A 21,207-nucleotide genomic window follows, 5' to 3' on the forward strand; every position below is an offset into this window, starting at 1 on the left:
TGATGTCAAAAAATCCCTCGTTACCACTCAAAGAAGCACTAATAATTAGGGATGATAGGATTTTGAACCCGTAACATTTTGTACCCAAAACAAATGCTCGCCGCTATCCTGAATTATCAGTCGTATGCTACGGATCCAAATCTAAGTGGTACATTTGCAACGGTACTTTGGGAGCTTAGCCATGTTATCAAATCATTATCATCCGAACGTCTTTCTGCCACGCCATCTGGGATTTCTTAAATTACAAATGCACAAGTCCAGGTCTATATAGCACACGTCTCACCACATGGATCAAGCTAATTTCATGGGCATGTCACTTTACAAAGAGGCATTTGTTTGAAAATAGTTGTATCAATCAACAAATAAAACAGAATATGTAGAAACTGTAACACCTCTTTTTTCAAAAGATAAAAATATTCATAAATTTTAATATATGTGCTTTTAAAATAATTGATATGTAAGAACTGAATGTGTATCAGCTAAACTAAAAGGTAAAAGTTAAAAAGTTGTTGATAATTAGTAAGCCTATAGTGATGTGAAATTTCAGGTGCAAGGATAAGCTGCATATTGCAATTTGCTTGCCGGTGGAGTATATATATATATATATATATATATATATTTTTAACAACATGCATTGCCTCTTCGTCGTCCGGTAGAGATCGACCACGTCACCAGCATAGTCAATCCGAGGGCATGACTGTGGTAGAAGTCTCACTACAGTTCTGAAGGAAACCAGCTAAATGCTAGAGAAAACTCATTGACAGGGACTTCCCAATATGTATTTTACTTTCCATCTGATTGAGCGAAAGTCTGGATCTCAATTAAGTGTATGCAGTGAAGTTCAAAATAAGATAAGCAAGTTAAAGAAGAGAATGCAAAATCGGACTGCATATGTGCAATAGATTGTGTATATCCTACTAAATTTCTACTTAGCTCGGAGAAAGCCCCAGTCTCAACGAAGTGTAAATTGCAATGCATTCTGCAAAAAAAATAAAATAAATAAATAAATAATTAAATAGAGTAGATGATCCATATAGCGAAATAAGTTTAAAGGGTATGTTATTTTTTTCTTTTGAAAGGTTTAAAGGGTATGTACTTAGAACAAACTTCTTAAGTTTGTGCATGTACCAAAGTATGTACATATTCCTTAAGTTAGATGTTTAACATTCCTTTGACTCGCAACAATATATACTTTGTCGACCAAGTCAAGATAATGTTGGCTAACATATACTAAGCAAGTAGTAAGCATGTTCAAGATCTTGCATAATATGAAGATCCTAAATGAAACAAGCCAATAAACAAGCTCAATGTAATAATATTAAGATATAACCCGTGCGTTGCACGAACTGAGCTAAATTTCTAACAAATAGTTTAACAAAAGCTCAATATAAAAGAAAATCTAACGATCATAACTTCTTGTGAGGTTCTTGTAACCTTGAACATATAACCCACGATGATTTTGGATATGGTTATTATATCTATTAGTAAAAACAATTACACCTACACACAATATATAGTATTCTCATTCGAAAGTAAGACATACCTTATCGTGGATATATAAGAAGATGTATCACGTATTTACAAATTATTAATTTTAAAAGAATACGAACCATATGGAAAATGTATCATGGGGCGTTGTTACACATGTTCCTTAATATTAATGAAAGTAAAAGTATTTTAAAAGAAAATAAAAATATATAAATTTAGAATAGAACTTTAGCTAAAATTAATATTATTGCTATGGACTTATAAAAACATATCTTATCATTATATTAATATATAAGAAGATATATCATGTATTTCAATTCTAAATACTTGTAATCATTCGTATATTTAGACTAAAATTTCAACTCGGAGTAATATTACAGGCAAGTATATATACATGTTTCCTCACAAGAGTTCTCATGTTTGAGCTATACCTTAAACATATTTGGGGTGATCACCTATATTTAATTTTCACGTATGTTGTGCCTGTGAGAGTTTTCTCATCGAGTGACTTAAATTGAAGATCTATTTTGCTAGCCGCTCTCTAACGTGGATCTAGTCAAACAATTTATGTTAGACCTTTCATCATTCGCTTTTAATTCACACCTTTCAACAAAATAACCAACAGTTTTCATCATTCTCAATAAGTGGTCTAATGTATATCCGAATACCCATTTCAACTAGGGAAGTTTCCAAACTAAAATTCGAAATGAGATCTTCCATTTTGATTAGCATGGTAGATTATTATTATTATTATTATTATTATTATTATATTATTATTATTATTATTATTATTATTATTATATTATTATTATTATTATTATTACTATTATTATTATTATTATTATTATTATGAATCATTCTTATCATTTGGTATGAGTATATTTTATTAGATGAAAGTTGAGCAGGAATGTAGGGGTGTAAATGAGACGATGCAGTTAGCGAGCTACCCGAAATCAACTCGCAAATTACTCGAAATCGACTCAGTTTTAGTTGAGCCGAGCTCGAGTTACTCGAGTAGACTTTCGAGTAGAGCTCAAGCCTCAATATATCATACTCGAAATGCTCAAGAGCTTAATCGAGCTCGTGCTTATATACAATTTTACCCTTAAATATTATATATTTTTACATAATTACTTTCCTACCAAGTCAAACTTAATCGATTCGAGCTTAAATTTGTCGAGCTTATAAGACTAATTTGATTTGAAACTTAATTTAATTCTTAATCGATTCGAGCCGAGTCGAGCTTGAAAGTATCAACACATAAGGCTTGCTCGAGCTCGAACTTGAAAATAAAGGCTTGGTCGAGTTCGAGTCAAGTTTTACCAATCGAGTCGAGCTCGAGCTTGACACTATGTCGGCTCGACTTGGCTCAATTATACCCCTAACAGGAAGATAATATATAAATGTATTATTTTCTTAATTATATATTAGTTAGCTGGAGGTCGAGTTATAATATGATTATAGGAAAAAACAAATACGTATTTAAAATTCAAAAATTCATAACTTATGTAGCAACATTACATGATTTGATATTATTTGAAAAAAATCAAACGTGGTCAAAGGCTTACTCGAATACTAATGAAGTTTATTATTGTTTGTTTGCAAAAATAAACAAACGCTTCTTTAGGCTAATCGGGTTGAATGCCTCTTTTGTGAACTAAAGGTTTCCTGTTCGAAGCCTGTAAAACTTCACGTGAACTTTTTAAAGGATTTCATATTAAACAAAGTTTTTTTTTAAAGATCAAAAGAATGACATATCATATCATCTTATAAAATATATTTGTTTTTATTAAAATTTATTATAATTATTGAATGAAACAAGTTTTTTCTTTTGAATTATGATGGTCCGGATTCGCTACTAACAGTGCTTGAACTTGGTTACGGCCTTGTTTATCTCGACAAGTAGTTGGATTTGGGTGACTCTCATTCCTAAAAAGAAAATATATGTTTTGTTCATGATTCTATTATTTGTGTTATACATACGTATATTTGAATAATTTATCTGAATTGACCGTCAACGGTAGCTAAACTTGATTACGATCATCTTTAGCTCGACAAATGGTTTGATTTGGATAAGTATCATTTGAAGTACAAATTAATTAATAAAAAAAAAAAATAATGTTGATTGTTCCAAGTTTTGAAATAGTTCAACCAATGATGTGACTCATTTTATACATATTTCCCACATTGTTTTGGGCCATTTATGCTACATTTATAGTCATTCGTACCTATATTTCGATGCTTTATGGTATGTATGAGTGGTTTCAGGTCGATAGCAGGTTCATGGAGAAAAATGACCAAAAACAACTTAAGAAAATACATCGTGGAGTTCGTGGATGAATTGGGTCGAAGATATAGTGAAAAAGGAGGTTAAAATTAAGAAATCTTGATGAAAGAAGCTTAACTCCAGTTACAATACATCTAATGGTCGTGAAGAAGATCAAGGAAATAACATGGCCACTGTAACTACAGTTACATTTGTCCTAACGGGAGTTACAAGCTGGGTCTTAATGGGAGTTACAAATTCTTAACTCCCATTAGTAGCTGAAGGACGAAATCCGCAAAGAATGAAAGTTAACCCGTGTAACGGGAGTTACAAGTCTATAACGGCAGTTACGCGTGGACTTTATATAAAAACTCTTTTGGACGAATTTTAAAGGAACTTTTTCATAACTTAGAAACCCTAAGTCATATCTCAGTCGTTTTTGAAGCTCTTGAAGGAGGTTTTTCACCCGAATCGTCATCTTTGAAGATCTAAAACACGATTGGGTTTAATTTGTTCGTTGCTCTCGATTTCTTGTATTCGGTAACAATGAATTTTTCATATTTGATTTGTTATTCTTATTTTAATATGAGTGGCTAAATCTTATTTGCACCTGCTTGGGTAGTGAACATGTCATAGGGTCGTTGTGAATGTTACTTGCAAACATTGAACAAGGTTTTTACGTTTAATCGAAGATCCATATTTATTTGAGTTTAAATATTGTTTTCATCTTTTATATTTATTGATTGATAATCGTAATTAGAAGTTCGGAAGAAATCTATGTCATTGTCAATTGGTTTATGAAAAGGTTGATCGGTCTATAATTAGCCTAAAGTCGTTGGAGTTCGGAAGAAACTAACGATAAAGATTTTAAACGATTAAATTCATTTTGAATGTGTAAACACTTATGATAGAGGAATCTAATTAGGTGAATAAGCAGTTCGGAAGAAAGCTTTTATAGGTTAAATCGTAAAAATTAACTCAGGATCTTAAGGCTTAATTGTTTTGAATAGAAATTAAATGCGGAAGCGATAACTATATTTGGAGCAATTAAAGTGTCAAGTATAACGGAAGTTCGTCTTGTCTATCTTTTGAGTCGTTCAACAAATGAAAGTAATGTTTAGATCCGATGATTGGCATGTGAGTTGATCCAAGTGGGTGTCCTTTTAAATTATTGTTCGAAATTCAACAACAGATATTCTCTTGCGATTAATCCTACGGGATTACTGACTTTTCTTACTAACTCTTGCAAAGTGGCAATTCGGCCACAAAACCCCCTTTTAATCTGAATCACTTTATTGTAATAATTGCTTAATAAGTCCTTGTGTTCGACCTCGTACTTACCAAGTCACTATATTGCATACGAATGGGTACACTGCCCGCAAGTGTGTAGTAGTCAGTAGCTAGGTATTTCGTGTTTATAAATTTAAGACTAGAAAATACACATCAACCAATCAACACTTTGTTGGTATTTTTATTTGAATTCGACGGTAAAGTTTGAGGTGAAATTCTTTGAGATAGATTCAATCTTTATTTTTATGTTAAAGAATACTTTTGCTCGGCCGCATATTGGGAGAACACAAAATATTTGTTTCTGTCCAGCTTTAACTAAATTGATGGTTTTTTATTTTTATTTTTTAAATTCTTAATTAAATGATGTTCTGAGATTGATGGCTGGATTTCTTTTACAAACTTAACACCGATGAAAATGTTTTTTTTTTTTTTCCGAACTACTTGATTATGATCATACGGTTAGACACATATGATCAATTTCATGGTTTATAAGGTCAAACTTTATCTAAACTTTTGATATAGAATACCCATTATCATTTATGTGAGCTCGACTTGTTTTACAACAAACCTTGTGTTTCTATCTGAAGTTGGAATTTGGTTAAATAGACCTCTCAATTCTATATGCATATTTTTTAGTACGACCTTATTAATAAATAGTTTGAAACTTTGAATAGCTTAATGTTTGAGTACTTGAACCAAGATTTCCTATTACTCGTATATAATAAATAGATAAAAGAACAAATGCTTCTTAAAGCGTGATAAACGACTACATAACATCAGTTATGCATAAAATAATAAATGGTTATTTAAAGAACTTATGGTTCTTCAATTATTAAGATTGCTTGAAGCAATTTATGTTTACATAACATTAGTTATGCAATAAAAAGAACTAAGTGTTTTTCTCGTTATTTAAAAGAAACTTAAATGTTTTCTCATGAATTCTTTTTCGTTATTCACTAAGGTGAATTATAACTATGGTTATGCATAAAAAACTTAAAAGTTTCATCTTTTTTTATCGAATCAAAAATAACATGATCAAAGTCATGTTAAAAGAGCATGTAGTTCTTTGCTACTCTTTGAATTTATTCAAAGCATAAATAATTGTAGCTCATTAAGTAAATAACAACAATTATTTACAATGACAATTGAATTCAATATAAGACTAATAAACTAAGATTTATTATGCAAGAGCTACAAGTGACTACATATTCTCTTGATTTGTAGTTACAATGAAAAATCTTGCAAAGTTGAAAATAATTATTGTTGATATATCGAATCCATCAATCTCCAAATAATCTTGGAGACACAATTAAAGTTGGTGATAAGACCACTTTGAAAGAGCATGCAAAATCAATGATTTTTCTCCGACATCACCTCGATCCATGAGGATTTCAAAAGCGAATATATAACGATAGAAGACTCGTTGGAAGCATGTCAACGCTTGAATATTTAAGGGTGAAATACCCATTGCAATTATGAGAATTCTCAATGGTAAGTTGACAACTATTATAAATCAAAAGCTCTTAATGATTCTTTGTGGAGAATCGTAACTAATAATTATCGTGCAATGGACTACAATTATTTTTGATTTTGTTGGATCAAAAATCATAATCAGGAGTTACTGATTTGTATGATAGAATTATGATTTGCTAATAACACCAGTTTATTATGCAACATGGTTATCGAATACCATACAATTATGTCAAATATTTGAATGAAATATCATAACTAGAGTTATGTTTATTTTATATGAAGTTGTTTCAAAATTCTCTGTAGAGAATAATATGTATATGCCATTGAGTACTACTACTTGTAGTTCGTATTTACTAAAGAACATGAAGTTCTTTGATGATCTTTTTGCTGATATGCAAATGAAAATAACACTAAGTTATTGATTAAACTACGTCATGTAGTTCAAAAGTTCTTAATGATTTTTCGTTGGGAATCATGACTACAACTTATTGTGCAACTTTTGATTTTGTTGGATCAAAGTTTGGTTTGATTATCAATGTCCATGTGATTATGTCGAAAAATTGACATAAAATATTATGATGAATTGGCATATGCAAACTTCCACTTGAAACAATTTCATTTTCTTGAAGAAAAAGGATCAACAATTTGGTGTGATATAATCACGAAGATCCAGTATAAATAGCTCAATATTAGAGCACATCAAAATTCGTGACAACGGTCATAAAAACTTATGAAAATCACAAACATGTGATTTTTTTTAAAGTCTCGCTATAATTTGTTGCACGTGAAGTTGCAAAATTTGTAAAATATAAGCGAGTACAACTTCGCATGGATGCTCATTAAATATCAAATTTATAGAAATTTTTTAAAGCCATCTAATGGTGTTGTCTCCATTCATTAAAATGAATGCAATTACATGCAATCGGAATGCTCAATATGTGTCATGGTCATGGAAATTCAAATATCAAGATGTTTCTTTTAAGAGCACGAGATAACACTAGCAATGATCGACTTCTATATGATCAAATGAACATGAGAGTTCACTAATCATAGTGTTTCTATTCTGAACACGAGTTGTCACAACGAGGGAGCAAATTATTAGTGACTAAAGAAAAACGACTATCTACATTATGTCTTTTTTCACTTCAAAGATATTTATAAATGTATTCAAGATTGTCATATTATTGACATATTGTTGGTTCCTAAAGAGCTACTTCGATAGCTAATATAATTTGATCAAAAGGAACAACATTTAAGAGTAAATGATACACTTTGGTATCATCGTTGTATATAAACTATACAATGCAAAATGCACTTGAATCACATATGGTCATAACTAGAAGTTATGAGCCATGATTTCATTATTATTGTTTTGGCATGACCGGTTGACCATTCCGAGTCATTATGATGCAAAAGAGAATCTGTAGATTCTTCAAAGTAATGAGTTAATAATCTCTCAGAAAATATCAATTATTCACCAATTGCTAGCCAAGTGGGGACTCATTCCCTTAAATATCTAAAGATGATACAAGAGGATGTATGTGGCCTATACATCTAATATACCATTTAATTATTTAAAAGCGATGCATTGTCTAAATGGTCATATATCATGAATAGCGCAACATGAAGTTTGCGTCAAAAGTGGCTTAGCTAATAAGATAGTGAGTATTCGTAAATGGTGGTGAATCTTAAAGCGCTTATTAAGCATCTATTGCAAATTAAATGATTATGAGAGCAAAACTCTGAATTATATGTTTGGGCAAAGTCATTATACAATGTGTTCTTGCATCATGCCAACAAAATAAAATAGTTCCTCCCCGTTATCTTGGATATAATATATATCCTATGACAATGCAAAAAGATGTATCTCAAAAGAGGAATATATTCAGGGGGAGAGATCAAACAATTTATTAGGATTATTGTGTGAGCTTACTAATATGAACATAAGGTTCATATGGTGATTGATTCACTTGAGTTTGACAATTGACTTACACGCTCACTAAATCAAATAAAGCCATATACATTGTTTTTGTAATGCTCCAATGGTGATCGTATCTCATAAATGATGACTTATTTAAGTCTATGTCACGCATGCAAAATGGTATATCGATTCCAAATAAAAAGCCTCGAAACTAAAAGTAGAAAGGAGCAATAAATGTGATGGTCATATCGAGGTGAAAAGACCGAGACATGTGTCTTAAAGAGACAATAGACATGATGGTTCATGAAGAACCGATGATATTTGAATAATGAATAGATCTATTACCAACATATATCATGTCAAACATTGAATTGAATCAAAAGCGTGGAATCAAAATAAGATTGATGTCGACAACAAATATGTATACTATGACGCGCTAAATACTATGTGTGCAATTCTTAAGAGCATATATGCTATGAGGTGCAAAAAAAAACAACTGAGATACAATGGCTAAAATAGCGAGATAAGTAATGCTACCAAATATTTAAAGCCTCTTATCGTGCACGAAATTATGGACATAAAATCCATGCATAAGAATGTATTTCTCAAAGACCTAATGTATTTCTCCCACGGTTGATCATATAATCGGTAGATTTGAATACCGCGATATACAAATAGCTATTTGTATCTCCTTGCTATCATTAGAGCCCGAAAATGGCTTAAAGTTTTACATAAATATAAAATGCTTGGAGCATGAATCATATTTCTGATGATCAACATATAAACTAATGGTCCTTATGAACGATATTGGTTTTGATATTACTATGTCATTATATGGAGGAACAAGATATGTGTATGGCAAAATTGCCCACATGAAATATCATCAGTTACATATTGATATCATTATGTTTTAACGAGGCATAATTTTGCAAATTAGACATCCAAGGGGGAGATTTATAAGTAATTAATGAGTGGATGTCAAAATTTATATAATTGAATCTCATGATGAGATGGATATAATACAACTTAGTGTTGTATTATCTCGAAAGATCGAGCATAAATTGAATGAGACTTTTGTCTGTTTATGAAAGTATATTGACGAAAGGTCAAAGAGCTTCAATATTGGCAAGACTTACTCGTTAAGCTATTATCAGTTTTCGAACCACAAATGGGATGTTGATATATTTTTTCAGTACTATTGATAGTACTACATATCCCTGATATTGCATTTTTCTATAAATGTGTTAGCAATACATGACTACGAATCAACAAGCTAACGCTGGATGAAACTGAAGACATACTTCGATACATGAGATATGAGATTAATTGATCAAAGTTCACTTGCAAAGATGATTGGATATGTTGATTCTAGATATTTGTCTCATCCGCCTAAAGCACTGTCACGGAGAATTTGGTGGAGGTTTAGCAATGAAACGCCTCGACTCAATTTAGTCCCAAAAGTATGAACATAAAAGAAAAGAAACGCAAATTTGTTAAATTATACTTAGAAAAATACAGCCAATTTTTGCCAAAAATTAAAGTTCTCAAATTTGAAAAATGACAAATTGAACCTTCTTAGATAGTTAATATAAGTCTATTGTATGAGTTTCAGGTCCCGGAAAGGTCAAACGAAGCCTCGGAAAAAAAAGTGTAAAAATTACAGAGGAGCATGGCTCTTGTATCCTGCAGAGGCCGTCTACAAGAGCCGTCCTCTTCAGGTTTCGTACTTTTGACACATTGAACAACTTTCGACCCCTTTTTCTCAAAACCGAGCTTCCGACAACTGATTAGCAACTTAGTTTTGACATAAATCAACTAACACTACATTTCCAAAAGTCTCCATACCATCCATTTATACAAACCAAGTTTCTACAAGTAAACGGGTCATCTTACCCATTTTGACGCTTTTTAAGTCAAAGTACAAGTTTTGCAAATTCATGGAACCACACTTGACCATTTACAGAAATTTGACAATAGAATGACCATCAAAACAAAATGTACCAAGAGCCATAAGGAGAGGGATGACTAAGCCTCTAAACCACAAGATTGTCATTCATCCATGAATGACCTAAATACCTCCAAGTCTTGCAAAATCTTTACTTCTAATACTTCAAGCTTTAGATCAACAACTAGTTCCTTCTTCCGGAACTACCTATAAAAATGGTAAACAACTAAAAAGTAAGCGAATGCTTAGTGAATAAACATGCATACAAATATATATACGAATGAGGGCAAAAACACAAAAGACTATCGCATGTAGCCAATGATACCGTCATATCATCACTTGCATACTCACTTTTGCGCTAACAAAACATACATGGATCCATATACGCTAAACAATAATCTCAAGAGGTTCTTAGGCCTTTATCTCATATCAACTATGGGGTTCTTAGGCCCCGGCCTTAATAAGGCCCTAACGCCAAATCGATTACCACACATGGAATCCACCATCATATGGTAATCGACCCAACACACATATAAGAGTATGCAAGAGTACTCACCTTTTCCGCGACTAACAACAATCAACAATGCAACAACAAGTGCAAAGCTTTCAACCTATCAATTCAATACAATATGCACATAAGACTTTATTCACAATCTTGGCTAACTCACTTAGCCAAACTAACGATTCACTAGCATTCCTATTCACCCAAACTCAATTTCCTTGAGTTGGCTTAAAATCAAGTTTCACTTAACAAAGCTCAATCTTTCTAACTCATCAATCTCAATTATCTATCATTTTGCTAAAAATCTCATTTTACCACCATCATGTGGCCATTTCATCTAGTTGCTCAAAATACCAAATTCTCATTCACTAGCCTTTCCAAACCCAAAACCCAACCCATTTGTCATTGAGTTACTTCCATTCTCAAGATTAACATTAGGTAGTTCAACCTACCATTTTCATCCATATTCCATTAACAGCAAAAACTCATATTTTCTCATAAACTCAAATCATCACATAACCCTATAAATTTCATAATCAAATGCATCATATAACTCAATGACAGCTAGGTTAACTAAGGAATTGGGGAAAAACTACCATAATTCAAATTCTAGCAAAAACCCCAAAATGGTTCATCCATAAACCCTAATTCTCAATAACAAATGAAATAATCAAATAGGAATCAATATCTCACAATAGAAGATAATAGCTTAGGTTTTCAATTCACCAATTTTTCCCTTTTCTTAATTAATTTCGGCCACCACCTAGAACCACCAAAACGCTAACTTTCAAACTCTTGAATGGAGATAAATTGATGGGGATGATTGTTAGGGTGATATCTAGTCTTGAATTTGAAAGTATTTTGACCTTGATTTTGAAGGAAATAGGGGTGGATTGCATGTGAAAGAAGAAGAAGAAGAATATTGGAATAAGAATTAGATGGGTGTGTGTGGCTGGCACATTCTATGGGTGCCACGACCCACTTCCATTTTTGAGGGTATTTTACCCGCTATCCGCTAAAGTTCCAACTAAATAAACCCCATATCCAAAAATAAAATACTGGGAAATTATTTTAATGTCAAAACTACAAAAAGGGGTTAATTTATTTATCTTAAAATTATTGGGGTGTTACAAGCAATCATCAACAACTACATCATAAAGCTATGAAGATGATCATGGTCAAAGATCAATGATGAAAATACCCAAGAAGAATGTGTTCGCGATATTAGCAAGAAATATTCAATAGTGTTATTTGAAGATAACGTGGTGTATATAGATCAAGCTCAAGTGACTTTAGAGTCAATTTCAACATATGATCAACAAGACGATGACACAATCAATCTTCATCAAACCTCATCGAGCAATAATTTGGCAGATTATTGAGTCGTTTATATACAAGATTGACATTCGATAATTCAAAGATGGATATTCAAATGAGGGGGAATATTATACGCGCTGCACTCTTTTTCCCTTCACCGAGTTTTTATCCCACTGGGTTTTTCTTGGTAAGGTTTTTAATGAGGCAACAAACATTATATTTGCGTATAATAAAGCATGAATATCAAAGGGGGAGTATTATGATTTTATATTATGATGGATATTCACCTTCCATAATATAGCCCTTGTAAATCTCTAGAATGTTCTATATGTTTGCCTATAAATATAAGGCATAATGTAATCCCTCATTAATACGATTACCTCTTCTCCTCTCTCAATTCTTCTCTCCATCTTATAACATAAACACAATATTCATAAGTGATAGCTTATATGTCAACGTTTAAGAGAATAACAATGTATAAACGACACGTAGGAAAAAGATGATGTGGCGAGCAAAGAGATATGTCACATCATCGCTTGGAGATAGAGAATTTTATTAACCAATCATAGCTTTCGATTTTATCAAATTGGAAATTGATTATGTCATTATTAATTTAGTAATAAATCAAAAATTCTAATAATCATTATCCAAATATATTAGTATATTATTTTTATATTAATATTTGTAGAAAAAATTCTCACTAATTTACCCTTTTTTATTTACCATCAATAATTTACACTTTTTACCCTCACTAAAAACTTAATTTATAATTATTATAATTTGTAGTTATCAACTTGAGATTTTGTTTTAAATTTTCATCATTTAATTAATTAAAATTTAATTTCTAATTTTTTTTCTAGGAATTTTTTTTTTAATATACTAAAAAGCAGCTGCGCTAAAAACTTATTAATCAATCACAAATCTCGATTTTTTAAAGTTGACTTTTGTTTTCAACTTTGACTTTAATTTACACTTTTTAACCATTAATCCCAATATAATAGATAAAGTATGATAGCTAATAAATATCCAAAAGAATAATAGATAATTCATGTTCAATAGAATAATAGCTATTATATATCATAACTATACATACTATCATATAAATATAAAATTAATTACTAAAACATAAATAAAATTAAATGTAAATATATCACAATTTTAAAAGTAATTGTATTATTTTTCTTTTTTTGAATTTTTTTTACTAATTGTTACAATACATATACAAAAAATAAAACATGTAAAAAAGTAATCTTTATAGGCAACATATATAACATTGTCATATTCTAATTAAAATATTTAGAATATGTTTCATTTAAAAATAAAAAATATTTTATAAAAGTGTAATTAAGAATATAATATCATCTTCTGTAACAATAAATCAAATAAAATGATAGTGACTTATTATGATTTTTTAATATTCAAATATCGGCTAAGTATATCACAATCTACCACTTTGATGGACATATTATGATTTTGTAATATCCGAGTATCGTTATGTATGTCACATTAATCAGCTTCGATCAACATATTTTAAAAAATATTTCACTATAAAACTCAAAGTTTTATAATTAATATAGATCAACTTTTTACTACTAAAAGTTATAAACTAAATTTTAAATCATAATAAACTAACATCTAATATTGATACAATTGTAAGTCCGTGTATTTAACACGGTCCTAAAATCTAGTATAAAGCAAAGTCAAAAATTAAATATCCAAAATTATAGATGTGAAAATTTGATCTAACCGAAACGATTGAAGATATTGATAAAGGAAAATGATAAATCCTTATAACTAAATAGCCTAATAATCTTCCTAATACATTAAGAAGATGACATGTGGTATCAACTAATTCTTTTTTCTAATCTTGCCCCCTGATTTTTTTACATGTCATCATCTTATAGTTAGAAGGATTATTAGGCTATGGTTAGAAGGATTAATCATTTCTCATTAATAAATAGTGTACCTTATCCGAGATCTCGAATAAAGCCATATAAGTAATCATAAGATAATAAAATAGTGTATAAAATAACAAAGGCAAGATATTATATCTTTTAAATCTCCTATGTGGGTCCTGGAGGTGAGTTTTTCCTAAAGTCTTAGGTTCGAGTCTTGGGTTTCTCATCTTAAGGTATTATCCATGAGAAGGGGGTTAAAGGTCCAACAAATCGCTTATTAAAATTGTCTCTAACATGTCTAAATTGAAATTAACTTAAAAATAATAATAATAAAAAAAATAGATATTAGACCAATATTAGTACTTTGTATTTGTAAGTGTGGTCAAAATCTATTTGAAGATCATAGATGAACGAATAGGACCAAGACTAAATATTGGATGTAAATCAAATAATCAAATTATATATCCCTTCAACCAAAAGTCCAAACCCAAGAACCAAACATTTCTTTAGAAAGAGAGTTGACAAAAGGACAAAAAGAAAAGGAAAAAACATCTCACAAGTAAGGAAGAAAGAAAAGAGGTTTCTAAAAGTGAATGGCCCTCCACAAGGACAACACCACAGGGGAACCAATCAATTGATCCTTTCCTTTAATCCAGACGAAATCTTTCTTGCTGATCAAAATCAATAATTTTAGTAAAACCCTTCATAACCATTCTCCCCTTTTGTTTTCAATCAATCAATAATCTTCATTCTAAGGTAATCCCCCTTTTGATCATATACTTTTGAACTCGTTTTTTTCTGTTATTTCATGATTTTTGTACAAGGGCTTTCAAGATTATAGATTTGTTGCTTAAAGTTTAGTGCTTTTTTGGATAGTATTAATGGTTTAAGGGTTTAGTGATTAGTTTGTTTGTTTTTTTGTGTGTATAATTGTGTTTCTATGTAGGAGGTTTATCTGATAATGTACGTAGAAAATGTGTATACTATATTCATCTATGAAGAAAGATTATGTATTTGGCTAGTGTATTACTTCTTGTTGGTTGGTTGATAAAAATTGGGTAAACGAAGAGGGATCCTTGTTCGACTATTCGAGAAAGTCAAACCTTTGACTCTTTGAGTCTGATCACCCTGTATTGTGTCCGTTTCCTTGACTTTTTCCCTGGCGATCCCAGTAGTCAGGTTCAAACCCGGATTGGAAATGGTTGTAGTTATACAAAGAAAGATTAAAAGAAAATGATGATCTTGCATGAAATAACGTTAAATCGGAAGATTTTTTAATCAATTTTATATTTTTATTCTTTACAAGGGTTTTCAAGATTACATATTTGTTGCATAAAGTTTAGTGCTTTTTTGGATAGTATTAATGGTTTAAGGGTTTAGTGATAAGTTTGTTGTTTGATTGTGTTTCTATGTAGGAGGTTTATCTGATAATGTATGTAAAAAATGTGTGTACTATATTCATCCATAAAGATATATTATGTATCTGGGTAGCATGTTTACTTCTTGTTGGTTGGTGAATAAAAATTGGATAAACAAAGAGGGATCCTGGTTCGACTACTCGAGAAAGTCACGCCTTTTTGGGTATGATCACCTGGTATTGTGGCCGTTTCCTTGACTTTTTCCTGGCTATCCCAGATGTTTTAAAGTCAGGTCCAAACCCGGATTGGAAATGGTTGTAGTTGTACAAAGAATGATTAAAAGATTAAAAGAAAATGATGATCTTGTACGAAATAATTTGGGTTAAATCGGAAGATTTTAATCAATTTTATATTTTTATTCTTTACAAGTGTACATTATGTGAAGGAATATGTTGTGGTCTTTTCTGAGTTTAATGATTAGTACATGACTTCCCATAAATGTGTTTATTGTTGTTTCAGGATTATTGTGATGCTTTCCTGATTTTTATGGCTTACCCTGGTGTCCTAACCTCACTTTACGCGGCTGCTATTTGGATTGCATCATACGCTCTTGTTGCAGTTATCGGATTATTTCAGATCTCTACGTTTATTGGTACCTCTATTTTCAATAGGTAAAGCACGTTAAAGGATTGAAAGATTGAGAAATAGTAAATGATCGTCGTTATGGGCTACTCACAATTGGTACAGTGTCCCGGAAGAAGTGTAAAGGTAATATAAACTTTGTTGTCTTGATTGTTTTTTTTCTGATGTATAGCTTATGGTAACAGTGATCTCTATGCAAATGTCGGGTTGTGCATTGTAGGATTTATGTTTTCTATTTTTTATATAGTTATTCTTGCGGATCTAGATGCAAAAATCTGAAGTGTATTTCTTCATTTTGTTCTAGTGCTTTTTCCTGTAGTAGATTATATTACCTAAAGAACATTAATGGAAAAATAGAACAGAAATGGTTCCTTTAAATCTGAAGGTTTTGTCAAATGTTACCCTAGTTATACTTGATCAAGTTACAGAAAGTTCTTCAAACTACTCGTATAATTCTTCGTGATCTTTTCTTTTTTTATGAATGTTGACTAAATACTTTTTGTTTTTACGTTTTGTAAACTTCAACAAATTTGATTAGCATGCTGAGTTTTTTCTGTTTGATTCAAGGAAGGTAACCTCTGATTACTTTAATCACTAGCCCATACATGTGAACTTGTCGTATGCAACTAGGCACATTGATCCTATGATTCTATTACCTTTATCTCTCGACTATCGTATTAGTTTCATAGTTTCTTTGTGATATTGGAAATCGCTAAAATAGTGCTATGAAAACAGGATATAAGTCGAGTTGCTACTTTTGTTATGAGGTTATGTTTTATGTGGCTGTTAGACACCTAAGCTTGGGTGTAGAACCCCTCACATCTTGTTTTTTTAATCCATAAAAACATGGGGCCAAGCATTTATATATATATATATATATTAAAAAATTAGTATGTGAGGGGTTCTACACCCAAGCTGGAGTGTTTAACAGCCACATACTATGTTTTCTCTTTTGTTATATTTGGTTTCTTTGTTTTGCAAATATATATGTTTCACCACGTCACCTTTTACTGGTAATTAATTGACGTACTAGAGAGATAACTTGATTTTTTCAGTCTGCTGTTCTTAAACAGTATGCACAGTATGTTCTTGCAGAAAACTGCATTCCGCATGGTGACAACCAAAGGTTATTGGGTGTAGAACCCCTCACATACTATGTTTTCTCTTTTGTTATATATGGTTTCTTTGTTCTGCAAATATATATGTTTCACCACGTCACCTTTTACTTGTGGTTAATTGACCTACTAGAGAGAGAACTTGATTTTTAGTCTGCTGTCTTCTTAAACAGTATGCACAGTATGTTCTTGCAGAAATCGGCAGCTGCATTCCGCATGGTGACAACCAAAGGTTATGATCGAAAACAAATGGAAGTCTCGTGTGTGTCCTGTCGGTGAAGCTTGGAGCTGGAAATGTACATGTCCTTCCTTGATTTCTTGAGAGTGTGTTTGTTCTTTAGGTGTGACTTTGTCTATCTACTTCCACTGCCCGAGTAACCTGTTCTATGCGAAATGTTACTTTTTCAACAATCTTTCGGGGTTTATTGATTGGTTTGGCCCTTGTATTTCAGACGAATCTTAACATAATAATTGTCGACATCAACCTGCAAGTGTTTTGTCTTGGAATTATATAAATAAAAGATAACATCTTTTACTCCCTTTTATATTCCAGTGGTCACATGTAAGAGGTGCTAGATGAATCGCTTTGAAGATGTCTTTGTGCAACCGGTCCACAGCGATGAACAAAAATTTCGAGAAATTGATACTAAACTGGTACTGGTACATAACATATGCCTATCTAACAAATGGAAATCTGCAATATGTTTACTACTAACGAATTTAACATATTGAAACATGCATTCTAACAAATCGAAGACATAACATCGGAGGTTGTCTATATAAACCCTTTGAATTATTAATCAAAACTAGCATTTTACCCGCACATCGGAGGTTGTCTATATAAACCCTTTGAATTATTAATCCCAACTAGCATTTTACCCGCACATCCGCCGATGCCTATCTAACATCGGCGGCGGTGTGGTGTTGGTAGCAGTGGTGGCGGTGGTTGGTAGTGGTGGTGTGACGGGTGGTGACGGTGTGGTTAGTGTAGTTATTTAGGAGTTGATGAGTTTATGTATAAAATATTTCATTTAGGGTATTATATGTATTTTAAGTACATATATTTGAATTAATGAATAAAAAATAAATAATTCATTCATTCATTAAGGGTAGAATGGTTATTTTGCATATGGACAATTTTATGAGAGAGAGTGTTGAAAAGTGTTAGGGGAGAGAGTATAATAATTTTTATAAAGTAGTTGAGATATGTTAATGTATACGAGTATGTGTCATTTTTGGTTCTTTGATTAATAAATAGATCAACAGATATATGTATACTAGTCTTATAGTGGATGGATGAGCGGTTTCAAAAGATATGTCTGGTAATTTTGTTTCAATATGTTTTGAGTTTTTATAATAAATTATAAAGTTTTGATTAAATGGATTGATAATGACTAGTCTAACTAGTCAAAGGCATCCTAGGTTTTACCTTACCCAAGGCTTTGAGTTCGATCTTTAGGGATGACAAGTCTTGAGGTTTTTTCTTCCGAATACTTGTAACGGCCCATGGTCAACATCTTGTTGTCTAGGGTACGTGCAAGGCTTCACCATTATACGGTGAGATTTCCCTGATGTCGCATACCGACTGGATGCTCGAAAAAAAACATATAAACCAGTTATATAATGGGAAAGAATAGCCGTTCAAAAAAGATAGAAGACTAAAATCATAGATTCATCAACTATAGTTAAAGATAACCCAATGACAATTTAAAATCAAATCAATTGACGGGGCAAAGTAACTACTAGAAATAATATTCGTATATTCCTAAAAGACTTGCTCATTCTAACAATTGATTCGTACCTAATAGGTAAATCCTTTTAGAGCCATTTCTGAATAGGCTTGGAGGTTATATGACCGCAACCCGTATCCCGACCATTTATTTTTGGTATCTCGACCAGGACTATGTGCTGCAAATAGTCATGTCACGTCAGCAATCCACCAACAACCGCCATAATTGCTTTGACCTTTGACTAAGGAATTAGCAGCGAGGGTCACTACAAAAGGTTGAGTGGGCCCCATTTTTTAATATATAGAACCCGTCCACATCCATTCTTTCTAATATCCATTCTTTCGAATATATCAACTCTTCACATTAAAGTTTTTCGCGTTGTTTTAGTTTACAAGGGAAAGGGGTCATCTCGTGAATGATAATGAAAACGTGTTGTCAGATGAGCACAGTATCACGCGTGTTCTTTGAACTCAAATTGAGTCGTCAATTGAAGTGTTGAATTACTGTTGCTTGTGGCAGGACGTGTACAAGCATCTTTTGCCTTTGATATTTAAGGTCTTACACGTCATAGTTCTTTTAACTCAAATTGAGTTGTCAATTGAAGTGTTGAATTACTTTTGCTTGTGGCAGAACGTGTACAAGCATCTTTTGACTATTTGCAGCGACTTAATGTGCTATGACTATTTGCAGCGACAGTCGCTGCAAATAGTCTGGTTGGATTATCAAAAGTCTGGTCGGGATACCAGACACCTATACGACCCTGAAATTTAATATATTTGTCGAGTTATCGAGAATCGTCAAAAGAGGCTTTAAGTTGGAATCTTGTTTTGTGCAAATGGCTTGAGGGTGGACAGGGAAATTGTTGGAACTGGCCACGATTAAAAAAAAAAAAAAAAAGCAGTTAGACTCCAACATATATCCGTAATTTAAATACAATAGTTAAGATTGCGATTCACTTTTTAGACATCTCGTCAACCTATATATACGAAATAAAGATTTTGTTTTAGGTGTACCTTAAGGATAGATGAAGTGGTTCATTTACAACAATGGAATCGAGGACCCGCTATACAACCAATTAAGAACAAAACTTGAACAAATTAAGTTATCAGCAGTGCTGATGTATACGAATGGAATCTGAATTGAATATATGATGAACACCGTTGATCAAGTAGCAATTATATAAATCAAATTTGACTTTAATATGAAGGCCCAAACAGATATGATTAAATAATAATATGTAGACTATATCATTATTAACACAGAACACCTAACGTGTCATTTGGGCCCTATAACCGCTACAAATTATATTACTAACTATCCACACTTCTAGTTATAAATTTTAAATTTATTCACGTTTTTATGTGTGTAAAATTATATGTTGAACTAAAAGTTTGTAGAAAATTATCCACGATAAAAATTGTGTTATTCTAAAAGTTCACACTTTAGTGTGAACTTTATTGACAAATTAAATATATCCACACTAGAAAGTGTGAACTTTTAAAGTATCACAAGTTTTAGTATAAATAGATTTCTGCACACTTTTAATTCAACATAATTTTACACACAAAAGTGTATTAATTTGTTCACGTTAGCTAAAAGTGTGGATAGGAATTGTAATATAATTTCTAGTCACCTCACAAATATGTTCACGTAAGTACGTTTCCACACCTAATAACACTCTGGTGCAGGGTGGGAGCTCAAGCACGCCGTACGTGTGAATGATACACTTTCAAAGTTTTATATAAGTAAATAAATGATTTTTTTTTATTTGTCAACTTTTATATTTTATTAAAAGGAAATAAATGAAAGACCTTCGGCAAGATGCCGAAAGATTACATTAAAAGACTTGGACTAGTAATCCAAGTAGATCACGAAGAATTAAAAGACTTACATCGGTTTGACAACCAAAAATAAGATAACGACACAATCGAACTAAACACCTCGTGCATACTCGGTCGAGTTGATTTGAAAAAGACATTGTTCCGGTGTTTCCACATCGACCACCACCACACGAAACAAATAGCTCTGACCACTTCTTTAGCACTCGTCGACATATTAAGAGATGTAATCCATGACTCGACATCCGCAGGATTAGCTTGAGGAATGGGAAGCTACAACCACGAACTCAAGTGTAAACTTAACTCCTCGGCAAAAGTACAACCAGCAAATAGATGTGATACTATATCAACACCTATAGAACAGAAGGGGCATCCATGTGAGTGAATATGAACCCTACGTGTACTCAAATTAAATCGAGTAGGT

General features: G+C 31.8%; 1 long non-coding RNA gene across 2 annotated transcripts; it reads left to right on the forward strand.

Moving 5' to 3' along the window:
• The first annotated feature begins 14,586 nt into the window (after positions 1-14,586).
• Positions 14,587-17,755, forward strand: LOC122593135. 2 transcript variants are annotated; one of them, XR_006322798.1, is made up of 3 exons: positions 14,587-14,856; positions 15,978-16,226; positions 17,389-17,755. It is a non-coding gene; the product is annotated as an uncharacterized LOC122593135 (long non-coding RNA). The 2 variants fall into 2 exon arrangements; XR_006322797.1 differs by having other exon boundaries at positions 14,588-14,856; positions 17,398-17,755.
• The last annotated feature ends 3,452 nt before the right edge of the window (positions 17,756-21,207 follow it).

Source organism: Erigeron canadensis, chromosome 3 (genome assembly GCF_010389155.1).
Source record: "Erigeron canadensis isolate Cc75 chromosome 3, C_canadensis_v1, whole genome shotgun sequence".
Taxonomy (NCBI): Eukaryota; Viridiplantae; Streptophyta; class Magnoliopsida; order Asterales; family Asteraceae; genus Erigeron; species Erigeron canadensis.